Source organism: Apodemus sylvaticus, chromosome 1 (genome assembly GCF_947179515.1).
Source record: "Apodemus sylvaticus chromosome 1, mApoSyl1.1, whole genome shotgun sequence".
NCBI classification, from domain to species: domain Eukaryota; kingdom Metazoa; phylum Chordata; class Mammalia; order Rodentia; family Muridae; genus Apodemus; species Apodemus sylvaticus.
In genome coordinates, this window is record NC_067472.1 from 100,403,628 (window position 1) to 100,418,204 (window position 14,577).

Here is a 14,577-nt window from a genome sequence, read left to right on the forward strand (position 1 = left end):
CTCTTAAAAATCTGGGATGCTCCTTTATCCAAATTCCCCTTTCTGTAGTAGACAATGTGAACATTCCTGTTCTATGCTGTTAGTTTTCCAGTGTGATGTAGTAGCCCCAGTGCTCAGGTGACAAATTTTCTTCCATGAGCATCTGGGAGATCTCTGAGAATATTGCATCTCCTTATAGTCATCTCCTTACAGAGTTTTACAGATATATCTAGGCAGCATACCATACTGCATCTCCTTGTCAAGCTTTCAAGATAGGGCTAGTTACATAATTTAAATGCAGAGTCAGTCAGACACACAGAGTAGCCCTAGAGGTTCAACTACTCACTTCCTCTACCTTACCTGAAGCACTTATAAGTGGAGAAAGAGGAACACTCCTCCACTGCTGGTGGGATTGCAAATTGGTACAACCACTCTGGAAATCAGTCTGGCGGTTCCTCAGAAAACTGGGAACGTCACTTCCAGAGGACCCTGCTATACCACTCCTGGGCACATACCCAGAGGATTCTCCAGCATGTAATAAGGATACATGCTCCACTATATTCATAGCAGCCCTATTTATAATAGCCAGAAGCTGGAAAGAACCCAGGTGTCCCTCAATGGAGGAATGGATACAAAAAATGTGGTATATATACACAATGGAGTACTATTCAGCCATTAGAAACAATGAATTCATGAAATTCTTAGACAAATGGATGGATCTGGAGAACATCATACTAAGTGAGGTAACGCAGTCTCAAAAGATCAATCGTGGTATGTACTCACTGATAAGTGGATATTAGCCTAGAAAATTGGAATACCCAAGACATAATCCACATATCAAATGATGTCCAAGAAGAACGGAGGAGTGGCCCCTGGTTCTGGAAAGGCTCAGTGCAGCAGTATAGGGCAATACCAGAACAGGGAAGTGAAGTGGGAAGGGGTGAATGGGGGAACAGGGGGAGGGAAGAGGGCTTATGGGACTTTCCGGGAGTAGGGAGCCAGAAAAGGGGAAATCATTTGAAATGTAAATAAAAAATATATCGAATTTTAAAAAAAGGAAAGAAAAAAAGAAGCAACCAACAGACAAAACATGGTGTTTTGCAAGTCTAGGCTTAGAAAAATTAGATAAACTATTTGTCTCAAAGAAATGCACTTCTTTTAAGTGTGTTACTGGGTGGGTAGATGTTGGGTTGATAGGTGAAATATTCTTGTGCTTAGAAAAGCTCACTACTAATTCATTCTTTGAAGGATATATAGGACAGAAACTGACTTTCATTCTCTCTTTGAAATTCACCTTTAGGCCTGATCTCCTGTGGCCATGTTAAAATACTGAATTTTGCAGGTTAAAAACATCACAGCTTGCACAAAGGAAAAAAGCAAATGTCACCACTGTCTCTGCTGAGATCTAGAGCTCATGTAGCAAGGTTGATTGGTGTTGCTTAGGCCACTGAGAGGAAGGGTTTCAGAGCTTTGTCACGCTGCATGTCAAAAGCTGACAAGGAGCTGGGCAGTGGTGGTGCACACCTTTGATCCCAGCACTTGGGAGGCAGAGCCAGGTGGATTTCTGAGTTCGAGGCCAGCCTGGTCGACAGAGTGAGTTTCAGGACAGCCAGGGCTACACAGAGAAACCCTGTCTTGAAAAAACAAAAAAAACAAAAAAACAACAACAACAACAAAAAAAAAAGTTTAAAAAAAAAAACTGACAGGAAAGGCCCTAATAAGATGTGGCTCCTTTCTTACAAATTTATTTTCACTTTCTCAGTAGTGTTTGCTCTGTTCTGCTAGATTTGGCTATTTTCTACCAAATAGGAGATTACAACCAGAATTAAGAAGAAACAAACAGACAAATACTTTGAAAGATTGAAGTCAATGATGAAAATGATTAACAATCAACTTTCAAAAAAAAGAAAAAGGAAATTCCAGGCTTGTAATATTTAGCTATTTCCATTACAAAAAGGCATCCTTCTTCTGTGGCCAATTTCAAGTTCCTAGCTCCACTGGAAACTTGGAAGAAATGTGCATTAGCACCTAATTCTACTTCCTATCTATGATACATATATGACAAACCAAAGTGAGCTCCAGAACATAACTAACAATAAGTCCTTGGGAAGTAACAGGCTTTGAGTTTTCTTGTCTTTGTTTTACATATATCTTATTTACACATCTATAGAACTTAATATCACTGAAGTGAAGTTTATACAACATAAAATTAATCATTTTAAGTTGTGCAATTCAATGACATTTAATATATTCATAAAGTTGTGAAACAATCTCTAGCAAATCCCAAAATATTTTTCTTACCCCAAAAGAAAACTGCACACTCACAATCAACAATCAGCTCCCACTCCTACCTCTCCAATTCCTTGGCAATGATCTGCCTTTAATCCCTAGGATTTACATAATGTAGATTTTTTTATTAGATTTTTTTCTTTATTTGCATTTCAAATGGTATCCCCTTCCTCCTTACCCCTCCTAAAAACCCCTATCCTATCCGCCATCCCCCTGCTTATAAACCCCGTCCCCATTTTCCTGACCGGCATTTCCCTACTCTGGGGCATCAAGCCTTCACAGAACCAATGGCCTCTCCTCTCGCTGATTTCTGAAATGGTAATCTTCAGCTACATGTGTAGCTGGAGCCATGGGTCCCTCCATGTGTACTCTTTGGTTGGTCGTTTAGTCCTCTGGAGGTATTGGTTGATACATATCATTGTTCCTCCTGCAGGGCTGCAAACCTCTTCATCTCCTTGGGTCCTTTCTCTAGATGCTCAACTGGGGACCCTATGCTTAGTCTATTGGTTGGCTATGAGCCATGAATATTTTGATCCACCTTCCAATAAGGATCAAAGTATCCACACTTTGGTCTTCCTTCTTCTTGAGGTTCATGTGGTCTATGAGTTGTATGTTGGGTATTCCAAACTTTTGGGCTAAAATCCACTTATCAGCAAGTGCATACCATGTGTGTTCTTTTGTGATTGGGTTACCTCACTCAGGATAATATTTTCGAGTTCCATCCATTTGCCTAAGAATTTAATGAATTCATTGTTTTTAATAGCGGAGTAGTATTCCATTGTGTAAATGTACGACATTTTCTATATTCATTCCTCTGCTGAGGGACATCTGGGTCCTGTCCAGCTTCTGGCTATTATAAATAAGGCTTCTATGAACATAGTGGAAGATGTTGGAGCATCTTCTGGGTATATGCCCAGGAGTGGTATAGCTGGGTCCTCGGGTAGTGCTATGTCCAGTTTTCTGAGGAACCACCAAACTGATTTGCAGAGTGGTTTTACCAGCTTGCAATCCCACCAGCAATGGAGGAGTGTTCCTCTTTCTCCACATCCTCTCCAGCATCCGCTGTCACCTGAGTTTTTGATCTTGACCATTCTGACTGGTATAAGGTGGAATCTCAGGGTTGTTTTGATTTGCATTTCCCTGATGATTAAGGATGTTGAACATTTCTTTAGGTGTTTCTCAGCCATCTGGTATTCCTCAGTTTAGAATTCTTTGTTTAGCTCTGTACCCCATTTTTTTCTTTTCTTTTCTTTTCTTTTCTTTTCTTTTCTTTTCTTTTTCTTTTCTTTTTGAGACTGGGTTTCTCTGTGTAGTTCTGGCTGTCCTGGAACTCACTCTGTAGACCAGGGTAACCTCGAATTCAGAGACCCACCTGTCTCTGCCTCCCAAGTGCTGGGATTAAAGGCATGCACCACCACTGCCCATCTGTACTCCATTTTAAAATAGGGTTATTTGGTTCTCTGGAGTCTAACTTCTTGAGTTCTTTGTACATCTATCAGATGTACCTAGTGTAGATTTTTAAAGTGTTTGACATTCTGGCTTTCTTCACTTAGAACAATGTTGATAAAGTCCATTCATATTGTACCACACATAAATATTTTATTCATTTTTGTGACTTTACTTTTATCATTATTAGTCCATAATTTATTTATCTACCATCAGTTGATGGGCATTTGGATTTTTACCATCTTTGTGGATATTGTGACTAGTACATTTATGTACAGGTACATATTTGGACACCCGTTCTCAATTCTTTACAGTATATATCTAGCAGTAAAATACCTGCCGAGTATAATAAATACAACACTAAATTTGCTCAAGAACTAACAGATGTTTCATACCTTTATCATTCTTCGAAGGTATCCTCAACTCCTAGTTTGTTATTTTTATCATGAAACAAGGTTGAGATTTGTTAAGTGATTTTCCTCCTGATATTCAAGTAATTGTGCAGTGTTTTCCCTTCATACTATTTAGATGGCCATATTACATTCATCATAAGTCAAATGATGATTATATGCCTGAGAGAAACTAGATGGTTAGTGGAAAATCTTTATATCGCTGAATTATAGCTTCTAGTATTGTTTACACATCAACATTCATAAAGGATGTTTATCTATAGTTTTCTTTTTTGTGACATCCTTGTCTGACTTGCATACTAAGGTAATGCTGACCTCACAGAACAAGTTAAGAAATGTTTACTCCTCTTCTATTTTTGTAAGAAGATGCTAAAGATTGGGACTAGCTTGATAAGTGACTGGTGGAGTTTACCAGTGAAGATATTTGGCTTGTTAGGAAGTTTTCCATTGTTTAGGCTATCTTTTTATTATAAATCTATGGAGAGTTTTGTCTCCCTCCTTCAGTTTTTGTGCAGTACTCTTTATTTCTCTGTAATCAAGGTTTTCTAATGTATTGGGTTACATGTCTTCACAATATTTTCCCATATTTACTTTTTGTTTTGTTTCATTTTGTATTTACATGTACGGTATATGTGTGTATGGTGTTATATCACAGCATCAGTGTTATACTTTATAATGTGGCATAATGCAGCTAGAGTGGAATCAAGTTGGCAGCCCAGCTACTGCCATACAATAGGCCTAGTATAAAGAAAGTTTATGGAGTACTATTCAGCTATTAAAAACAATGAATTCATGAAATTCTTAGGCAAATGGATGGAACTAGAAAGTGCTATCCTGATCAAGGTAACCCAATCACAAAAGAACGCACATGGTATGCACTCACTAATAAGCAGATGCTAGCCCAAAAGCTCAAAATAAACAAGTTACAATTCACCCAGCACAGGAAGCTCAAAAAGAAGGAGGACTTAAGTGAGGGTGCTTTGGTTCCTCTGAGAAAGGGAACAAAATACTCACAGGAGCAATAAGGGAGACAAAGCGTGGAGCAGAGACTGAAGTAAAGGCCACCCAGAGACTGCCCTACCTGGGGATTCATCCTATAAACTGTCACCAAACCCTGACACTACGACAGAGGCATGCCATAGTTGTCTCCAGAGGGGCCCTGTCAGAGCCTTACAAATACAGAGGCAGAAGCTAGCAACCAACTATTGGACTGGGCTTGGGGTCCCCAATGGAGGACCTGGAGGGTGGTCTGGAGGAGCTGAAGGGGTTTACAGCCCCATGGGAAGAACAATGACTTCAGCCACACAGACACCCCAAGACTCCCAGGGACTGAACCATCAACCAAGGGGTACACATGGTTCCAGCCAAAAATGTGTCAGAGGAAGGCCTTGTTGGGCATCAGTGGGAGGAGTGGTCCTTGGTCAGGTAAAGGCTCAATAGAGGCCCCAACAAAGGAAAACTGAGGAGAGGAGGTGGGAGTGTGTTGGGTGGAGGGGTATATACATGGAGACAGGGGGTGGGAGGAGGAGTTGGGGGTCTTTGGGGAGGGGGAAATCGGGAAAGGCTTTACCATTGGTGATGTAAATGAAGACGATATTCAATTAAAAAAAAAAGAAATTTTATTGGGAAAGGGAAGGGACTGAGGGCCTGAAAAGGAGTAGACACAGATAAAGGGGGTGGGGGCAGAGATGGACAGAAAGAGAAGAAGAGAAGAAGAGTCTGGTCGGGAACACATGGGAATAGAGAGAGGAAAGAAAGAGGGAGGGAGGGATGGTGGGAGGGACAGAGAAAGAACGAAAGAAAGAAAGGAAGGAAGGAAGGAAGGAAGGAAGGAAGGAAGGAAGGAAGGAAGGAAGAGGGAGAGGGGGAGGGGGAGGGGAGGGGGAGAGAGAGCGGAGAGGGGGAGAGGGGGAAGGGGAGAGGGGAAAGGGAGAGGAAGAGGGGGAGGGGAGAGGGAGAGGAAGAAGGGAAGGGAAGGGAAACGGAGAGGGGAAAGGAAGGGAGAGGAAGAGGGAGAGGGAGAGGGGAAGGAGAAGGGAAGGAAGAGGGAGAGGAGGGAGAGGGAGAAGGAGAAGGAGAGAGGGGGTGGGGAGAGGATGTAAGGCTGGAGTATCTAGCAGTCCAACCTGGACGCTAGTGGTGATGTAAGTTGTTGCTAGGTTGCTGTTGCTAGGTTGTTAGGAGGAAGCTAGTTGAATTGTCTGTAAACTAACTCATGGTACATGCAAATAACTGAAATTTGATGTTTTGACTAGACCTGCTGGCCAGAGAGATCCTAGGATCTACTTATCTCTTCTCTTCAATTCAAAGGTTACAGGCAAATGCAAACATGTTGAGTTTTGGAGGTTTTTTGTTTGGTTGGTTTTGGTTTTGTTTTTGCTTTCAATTCTTTTTTGAAGTGTTTTTCCAATTTTTAGATTATTTTGAGAAGTAGCTTGAACTTCATGCAGGACTCCTAACAATGGTAGTAGAGGCTGTCTCTGACTTTGCTGCCTGCCTTTAAGACCCTTTCCTCCCACTGGGCTACCTTGTATAGCCTCAACAGGAGAGGCTATGCCTAACCTAACTACAACTTGATATACCAGGGCTGACTGATATCCATGGGAGGCCTCCCTTTTTCTGAAGAGAAAGAGAGGAAGAGTGGATTGGGAGGAGGGAAGAAATAAAAGGAGAGGAGGGAGGGGAAAGTGTGGTTGGGTATAAAATTAATTAATTATAATTAAAAAACAAAAAATGAAAAAGTATTTTGAGATTATAATGTAATTACATCATTTCCCCCTTTCTCTTTCCTCCCTCCAAAGCCTCCCATTCAACCAGCTTTTACTCTTTCAAATTCATGGCATCTTTCCCTTTGTTTATGTGTTTGTGTGTGTGTGTGTGTGTGTGTGTGTGTGTGCATGTGGTTTTGCTTATAATATATTATATATTATATTATATATGTGTGTACCACACAAATAAATATATGCATATATATAATATTAGCAATTATTCTAGGCTCCCCCCCAAAAAACAGCTACCTCCAACAGCTTGTTTCTTCTGCCTGCCAGGCAGAGCCAGGAGCCAGGCATATAAGGACTGCTCAGCTTGCATGCCCCCTCCCTCTTCCTCTCTCTCTCTATTTTCTCTCTCTCTTTCCCACCTGTTCCCAGCCAGCCTCTTCTCTTCCTCTTTCTCTTTCTGTTTTTCTCCATCTCCTTTTCTCTACCTCTACCCATTTCTAGGTTCTCAATCTGCTCCCTGGATCCCTTCCCCCAATAAGCTTCCTTTTGTACTAGACCTGTCACATGGTGATTAGTCCTCAGGGGAACACCTTGGCAGGATCTGCTAAGGTACTCCCTCCTGCTGCATTATATTACATTTTTTAAAACATAACATATATATGTTACCATATGTAATATGTAGTAGAAGCACACACATATATAAGCTTATATATATTACATTATATATGTATTATGTATCATATAGATAATATATGTTATATATTATATATTATATAAGCATATGCTATGTGTATTATCATAATGTATATCTGACTTTTATAATTTTCCATCCCCTCTTCTGCAATGATCCCTAAGCCTTTGGTATAGGAGTCGTACTGTAAATGGATCTATTAGGCCTGAACTCCACAATTCTGTTATTTGATTTGTTGCAGTTTTCTGTATTTGTCTCAAACTGTTACAGTGTTTTCTTGATGAGGAGTAAGACTATACTTATACTGTGTGTATAGTGCATATCCTAAATATAAGGACAAATACTTAGGCTGTAGTTTCGCATTATGCTGCTTTAGTAAAGTGGCGATTACAGGGTCTCCAAGATCCATGACTTCATTAGCAATGATTAGTTGGCTAGGCTTCCAGTCCCAGGCATAATTTCTCCCTTGTTGAGCAGTTCTTAAGTTCAATTAGAGAGATATTGGTTATGCCAAAGTATTTGTGACACACCTGCAGCCTTCATGCCACTCTGGTTATTGTGGTGGTCCATAGGCATCATAACTAGGTTGCTTCTGTCCTTTGAAAGCTTGCACAGCTCCTTCTGCTAACCTTCCTCAAGGAGGAAGCTTTCAGGTCAGATCCAGCTCAGGTCCTCTGGGAGCTGTGTCTGAAGTGCATGGTATCTTCAGCAATAGGCACTTGTCTTCTTCTTCTAAGGATATGGAAGACTACTGGCCAGGCGACCCAGCCCAGCACAGACACCCAGTCAGGATGACAGAATGGACCCCACGCCTTGTGGGAAAAGGCCTATTAATTGAGGTTTTCTTCTCCCAAACCCATGATTTTCATCTAACTATGAGAAAACCTAGCATATCCGAGTCGATGGCTGGCAGGTGGGGGCAGGAGAAGGCGCTCTGTCGCAGTGACTCTTGACTTGTGGGGACCACCCCTTTGGGAGTCTAAGGACCCTGTCATAGGGGTTGCCTAAGACCACCAGAAAACATAGATGTTTACGTTATGATTAATGACAGCAGTAAAATTACAGTTATGAAGTAGCAATGAAAATGATTTTATGGTTGGAGGCTACCACAACATGAAGAACTGTATTAAAGATGAGCACCACTGCTCTACAGAATGTCTGGTAGTGAACGCCTCCAGTCCCAGCATTCACTCCAAAGGTGAAGGCAAGAGGATCAGGAGTCCAAAACCAGCCTGGGCTATATGAGACCCTTATCTAAAAATCAAATATAACTAAAAACAAAACAAAGCAAGAAAACAAAAACAAAAAACACCATAATATTCTGGGAAACTATCAAAATTCTGAGAAACTGCCAAATCCGGGTGCTAAAGAGATGACTCAGAGGTTAAGAGCACCAACTGCTCTTCCCGAGGTCCTGAGTTCAATTTCCAGCAACTACATGGTGGCTCACAACCATCTGTAATGGGATCTGATGCCCTCTTCTGGTGCATCTGAAGAGGGCAACAGTTTACTCATATACATAAAACCGACAAACAAGAAAGAAAGAAAGGAAGAAAGGAAGGAAGGAAGGAAGGAAGGAAGGAAGGAAGGAAGGAAGGAAGGAAGGAAGGAAGGAAGGAAGGAAGGAAGGAAGGGAAAGAAAGAAAGAAAGAAAGAAAGAAAGAAAGAAAGAAAGAAAGAAAGAAAGAAAGAAAGAAAGAAAGAAAGAAAGAAAGAAAGAAAGAAAGAAAGAAAGAAAAAGCCAAAGCCCAGAGAAGTCTATAAGAAGACCTAGCTATTGAATGTAGCATGGAGCCCAGGGGAGATCCCCCAAATAGACAAAGAGCATTGAACAAGAACCAAGAAAATATGGAAAAAGTTGATAATGTCATTTCATTAGTGGTAGCAAGTGTATTGCACTATTAAAATTTGTAAGGTTTGCAACAATGTTCTGTCTTATATTCCATGTTTATAACCTTTCTAGAAAGATAAATCTATTATTTTAATTTTATTTTATTTATTTTTATTTTTCCTATTTTGTTTTTTTAAAGGAAGTAAAAACATTTTATGATAAAATTGAAGAATTACATGGAAACTATTTCTGATAAAATAAAGAGATATATAGAAAAACATAAAATTGACAATTTTCTTGGAAAATTAAAGAATAAAATAGTAGACATAAAAAACATTGCTAAATTAATTGAAAAGGGAAATAGAAACATTTTATGACAGAATTGAAGATTTACGTGGAAAATATTTCTGATAAAGTTGTAGAAAAATGTAGAAAACATGTTAAAATTGAAGATTATCATGGAAAATTTTATATAGATATAATAATGGAAGGAATAAAAGTATTCCTAAGTTGATTGAAAGTGGAATTATAAACATTTTCAGGTAAAATTGAAGATTTACATGGAAAATGTATCTGATAAAATTCAAGAAATATATAGAAAAACACGTTAAAATTATTTCATGGAAAATAATGCAGATAAAATGGAAGACAAAGCTTTCTAAATTAATTGAAGGTGGAATTAAAAACATTTTGTGATAAAATCAGAGATTTACATGGAAAATATTTCTGATAAAATAGAAGAAATATATAGAAAAACATGTTATAATTGAAGATTATCATGAAAAATAATGCAGATAAAATGGTAGACATAAAAAATATTAAATTAATTGAAAGAGTACAAATATTTTCTGATAAAATCAAAGATTTAGATGAAAAATATTTCTGTTAATCTATGACTTTTTATTGGGGAATGAGTCCATTGATGTCAAGAGATATTGAGGAATAGTGATTTTTGGCTTCCTGGTTTGTTGGAAGAAGGATACTTTCTTGCTTTTTCTAGGGTGTAGTTTCCCTCCTTGTGTTGCGTTTTCCATCTATTATCCTTTGTAGGGCTAGATTTGTGGGAAGATATTGTGTACATTTGTTTTTATCATGGAATATCTTGGTTTCTCCATCTATGATGATTGAGGATTTTGCTGGGTATAGTAGCCTGGGCTGGTATTTGTGTTCTCTTAGGGTCTGTATGAGATCTGCCCAGTATCTTCTAGCTTTCATTGTCTCTGATGAGAAGTCTGGTGTAATTCTGATAGGTCTGCCTTTATAAGTTACATGCCCTTTTCCCTTACTGCTTTTAATATTCTTTCTTTGCTTAGTGCATTTGGTGTTTTGATTATTATGTTTCAGGAGGACTTTCTGTTCTGGTCCAGTCTATAGGCTTCTTGTATGTTCATGGGCATCTCTTTCTTTAGGTTAAGAAAGTTTTCTTCTATAATTTTGTTGAATATATTCACTGACCCTTTAAGTTGCAAATCTTTGCTCTCCTCTATACCTACAATCCTTAGGTTTGGTCTCCTCATTGTGTCCTGGAATTCCTGAATGTTTTGGGTTACCAGCTTTATGCATTTTGCATTTTCTTTGACTGTTGAGTCAATGTTTTCTATGGTATCTTCAGCACCTGAGATTCTTTCTTCTAGCCCTTGTATTCTGTTATGGATGCTTGCATCTATGACTCCTGATTTCTTTCTAATGCTTTCTATCTCCAGAGTTGTCTCCCTTTGTGACTTCTTCATTGTTTCTACTTCCACTTTTAGATCCTGGATGGTTTTGTTCAGTTCCTTCACTTGATTGTTTGTGTTTTCCTCTTTAGGGGCTTTTACCTGATGACCTATGTTCTCCTGTATTTCTTTAAGGGAGTTATTTAAGTCCTCCTTCTTGAAGCCCTCTTTCACCATCATGAGATACAATTTTAAATCCAACTCTTGCTTTTCTGGTGTGTTGGGGTATCCGGGACTTGCTGTGGTGGGAGAACTGGGTTCTGATGTTGCCCAGTAGCCTTGGTTTCTGTTGGTAGGGTTCTTGTGCTTGCCTTTTGCCATATGGTTATCTTTGGTGTTAGTTGGTCTTCCTGTCTCTGGCTGGAGCTTGTCCCTCCTGTGGGCCTGTAAGCCTGTGTCTGTACCTCTGGGAGACCAGCTCTCTTATGGCAGGGTCTGTACACAGAAGGCTGTCCAGTTGCTCCAGTTATCATATGCTCCTAGCTGTTCCCCTCCAGAGAGAAGGTAGAGATCTCACCTCTGTGCTCAGAAGTGAAAAGTGCTGCTGGGAGATCACTGTCTCCTGGTGGGCCATGCACAGAAGGCTGTGGAGCCAGCCAGCCCCCTGGTGTAAATGGTGGTGGGAAGACTTCCGTCCCAGCTACTCCACTCCTGTGTTAGGGTTTTTAGTAAATAGTCTATAGCTCTTGGGGGAACACTGTCATTCCAGATGGAAAATTTTCACTTAAACTATATATGTATATTTATACATTGACTTATGTGTATTATAGGTGTTTTTAGTAAAAAGTTAATAGTATGATTCCTTCTGACTTTCTCAGATAGCCACACAGTTATTTTATCTTCCTTCCTGATTCTTCTGTATTTATCTTTCTTTCCATCCTTAATTAGAGCCCCTCACATTTTCCCATTTCCACTTTCAGATCAGCTGTGCCTTATTTGTTATTCTTGCTCTTTTGCTACACACACACACACACACACACACACACACATCCCTTTTTATTTTCCTGGTTTCAGCAGTTAATCCAGATTAGATACTCAATCTGAAGAGTTAGATCTAGGAACCTCAAATGAGAGAGAACAAGTTCTCCATGGCTTTATGGGTCTTGTCTTAGTATGATCTAGTTCCATCCATTTACCTGAAAGTTTTATTCATTTTTCATTATAGCTGAAAAGCATTCCATAGCATGTATGTACCACATTTTCATTTCCATTTGTTGGTTGAAGGATATTAAGTTGTTTCCATTTCCTAGCTATTGCGAACACAGTAGCAATGACTATGCAATATGCAATGAAAGAGCAAGGACCTGTGGAGTAGGTGTGAGTCCTCCAGGCATACAAGAGGAGAGACACAGCTAGGTTAGATGGCAGACCTATCTTCACTTTTAGCTTCTTGAGAATTCTCCACACTGATTTCCAGAATGGCTGGATCATTTTTGCAATCACAACAACAGCAAATGAAAGTCTTCTTTCTCCATGATTTTTAGCTTCTTGAAGATTTTCCACACTGATTTTCAGGGTGGCTAGACCAGCTTGCAATCCCACACACAGTGAATGAGAGTTCTCCTCTCACCATATCCCCTCTACCCAACATTTGTTACAACTTGTGTTAATCTTTGACACGCTGACAGGGGTAAGATGAAATCTCAAAGGTGGTGGTGGTTGTTGTTGTTGTTATTGTTGTTGTTGTTCTTTTTTATTGTTTCTTCCATCTTTGAGATTATAATACAATTACCTTATTTTCTCCTCTTTCCTTCCTCTAAACCCTCACATATATCTCTCTTTGCTCTTTTTCAAATTCATGGCCTCTTTTTCATTGCTGTTACATACACAGATATACAATGATCAAAGCTGTTTTGAGTTTCCCCAATTGTCAGAGATAACAAACATTTGTTTTATATTTCTTAGTCATTTTATTTCTTCTTTTTAGAACTCTATTTTCGTGTCCCAAGCCCATTTTTTGAATGAGTCCTTTGTTTTCTTACTCAGATGTGTTGTGTTTTATAAAACAATGGTAACTAGTTGTAGCAGATTATTGTGTCCCCCTGAACAATACAGCCATGCAACACACCTAATACAAAGACAATTTATTGACAGGAGGAGAGGAGACCTGAAAAGTGGTAATGACAAAGAAATGGGATGTCAGAGAAGGACAGAAAGAGAGAAGAGGGAGAGAGGAAGAGAGACAGAGGCCAACAGGGAACTTGTGGGGACAAAAAGAGAGTAAAGAATGAGGGAGGGGAAAAAGGAGAGAGACAGAGACAGAGACAGAGAGAGTTGGAATAGCTGAGCAGTCTCTCTTATACATCAAGTTGGCTTGCACCTGGAGGCCCATGATAAGCTGTTGCTAAGTTGCTCTTGCTAGGTGCCTGGGAAGAGCCTAGTGGAATTGTCTGTAAGCCAGTAAGATATAGAGCTGGTAAACATTTTCTCCCACTCTGTGGGCTTCCTCTTCACCTGATTGTTTCTTTAGCTGGGCAAAACCATTTTGGTTTTATAAAGTCCCACCTATTAATTTGCTGCCATAATTGTTGGACAAATGAAGTCCTATTTAGAAACTGAAGGTTGGGGAGGGTGTGTGATGGAGTGGATTGTCAGACTCACCTGACAAAACTCTAGAGAAGGATTGCAAGATCTGGCTAAATGCAGAGGTTGGATTTGAAGTAAGAGGAGTCAGTAGGTAAGGGGCAGGCAGACCAGGGTCTAGTGAAAGTCTAGAAATCAGTTGTCACACTGGGGTGGCCAGACTAAACCAAAGCACAGGATTTGGGACCCAGACTACATCAAGGGGTGAGATGTATAGTGGAGAAGAGCAGAAGAACTCATCTTAATCAACCCTGGAGAAGAATGTGGATCTGACCAGACAGAGATGTTGGATCTCATGGCCAGCTATTTAGGGCTATTGGGTATTTGAATTCAGGTCCTAATACTCATAGCAATGAGCTAACTCTAGGGCTCATGTTTGCCTGCTCTGTCAAGCTCTGACCTAAGAATCTGTAACTTCTCTCTAAAACTCACCATCTGTGGTCCACAAATACCATTATTTGAATTTGAGCTGAAAAGCAATTGTTTCAGGGTGGCTTTGATGGCTATAAAGTTTTCCAGGACCCTAACATCCCTTCCCCAGGTAATCCCAGAGAAGTTCTGTCTTTAGTTCTGTCAAACTCAAAAATACCACAAAATTTCCCTATTATAACTTTTCCAATAAATCACTTAATCAAAGGGACAGTCTGGTCTATTGTCCTTCTTGATCCCTGAACCTGAGACCTTTTAAGGTTCATGGTTTAAAAGATTGTTGAGTTATATATAAGTCAGGGTGGAATTCTCTAAAGGAGTGTGTGTGTGTGTGTGTGTGTGTGTGTGTGTGTGTGTGTGTGTGTGTTGGGGAGATTTATTAAAATGTCCTACAGGTTATGATCCAGCTAATCCAACATCCAACAGTGTCTGTCTACCCAACAGAAGGTCCAAGAATCCAGCAGCTGTTGTTCTTTCCACATTG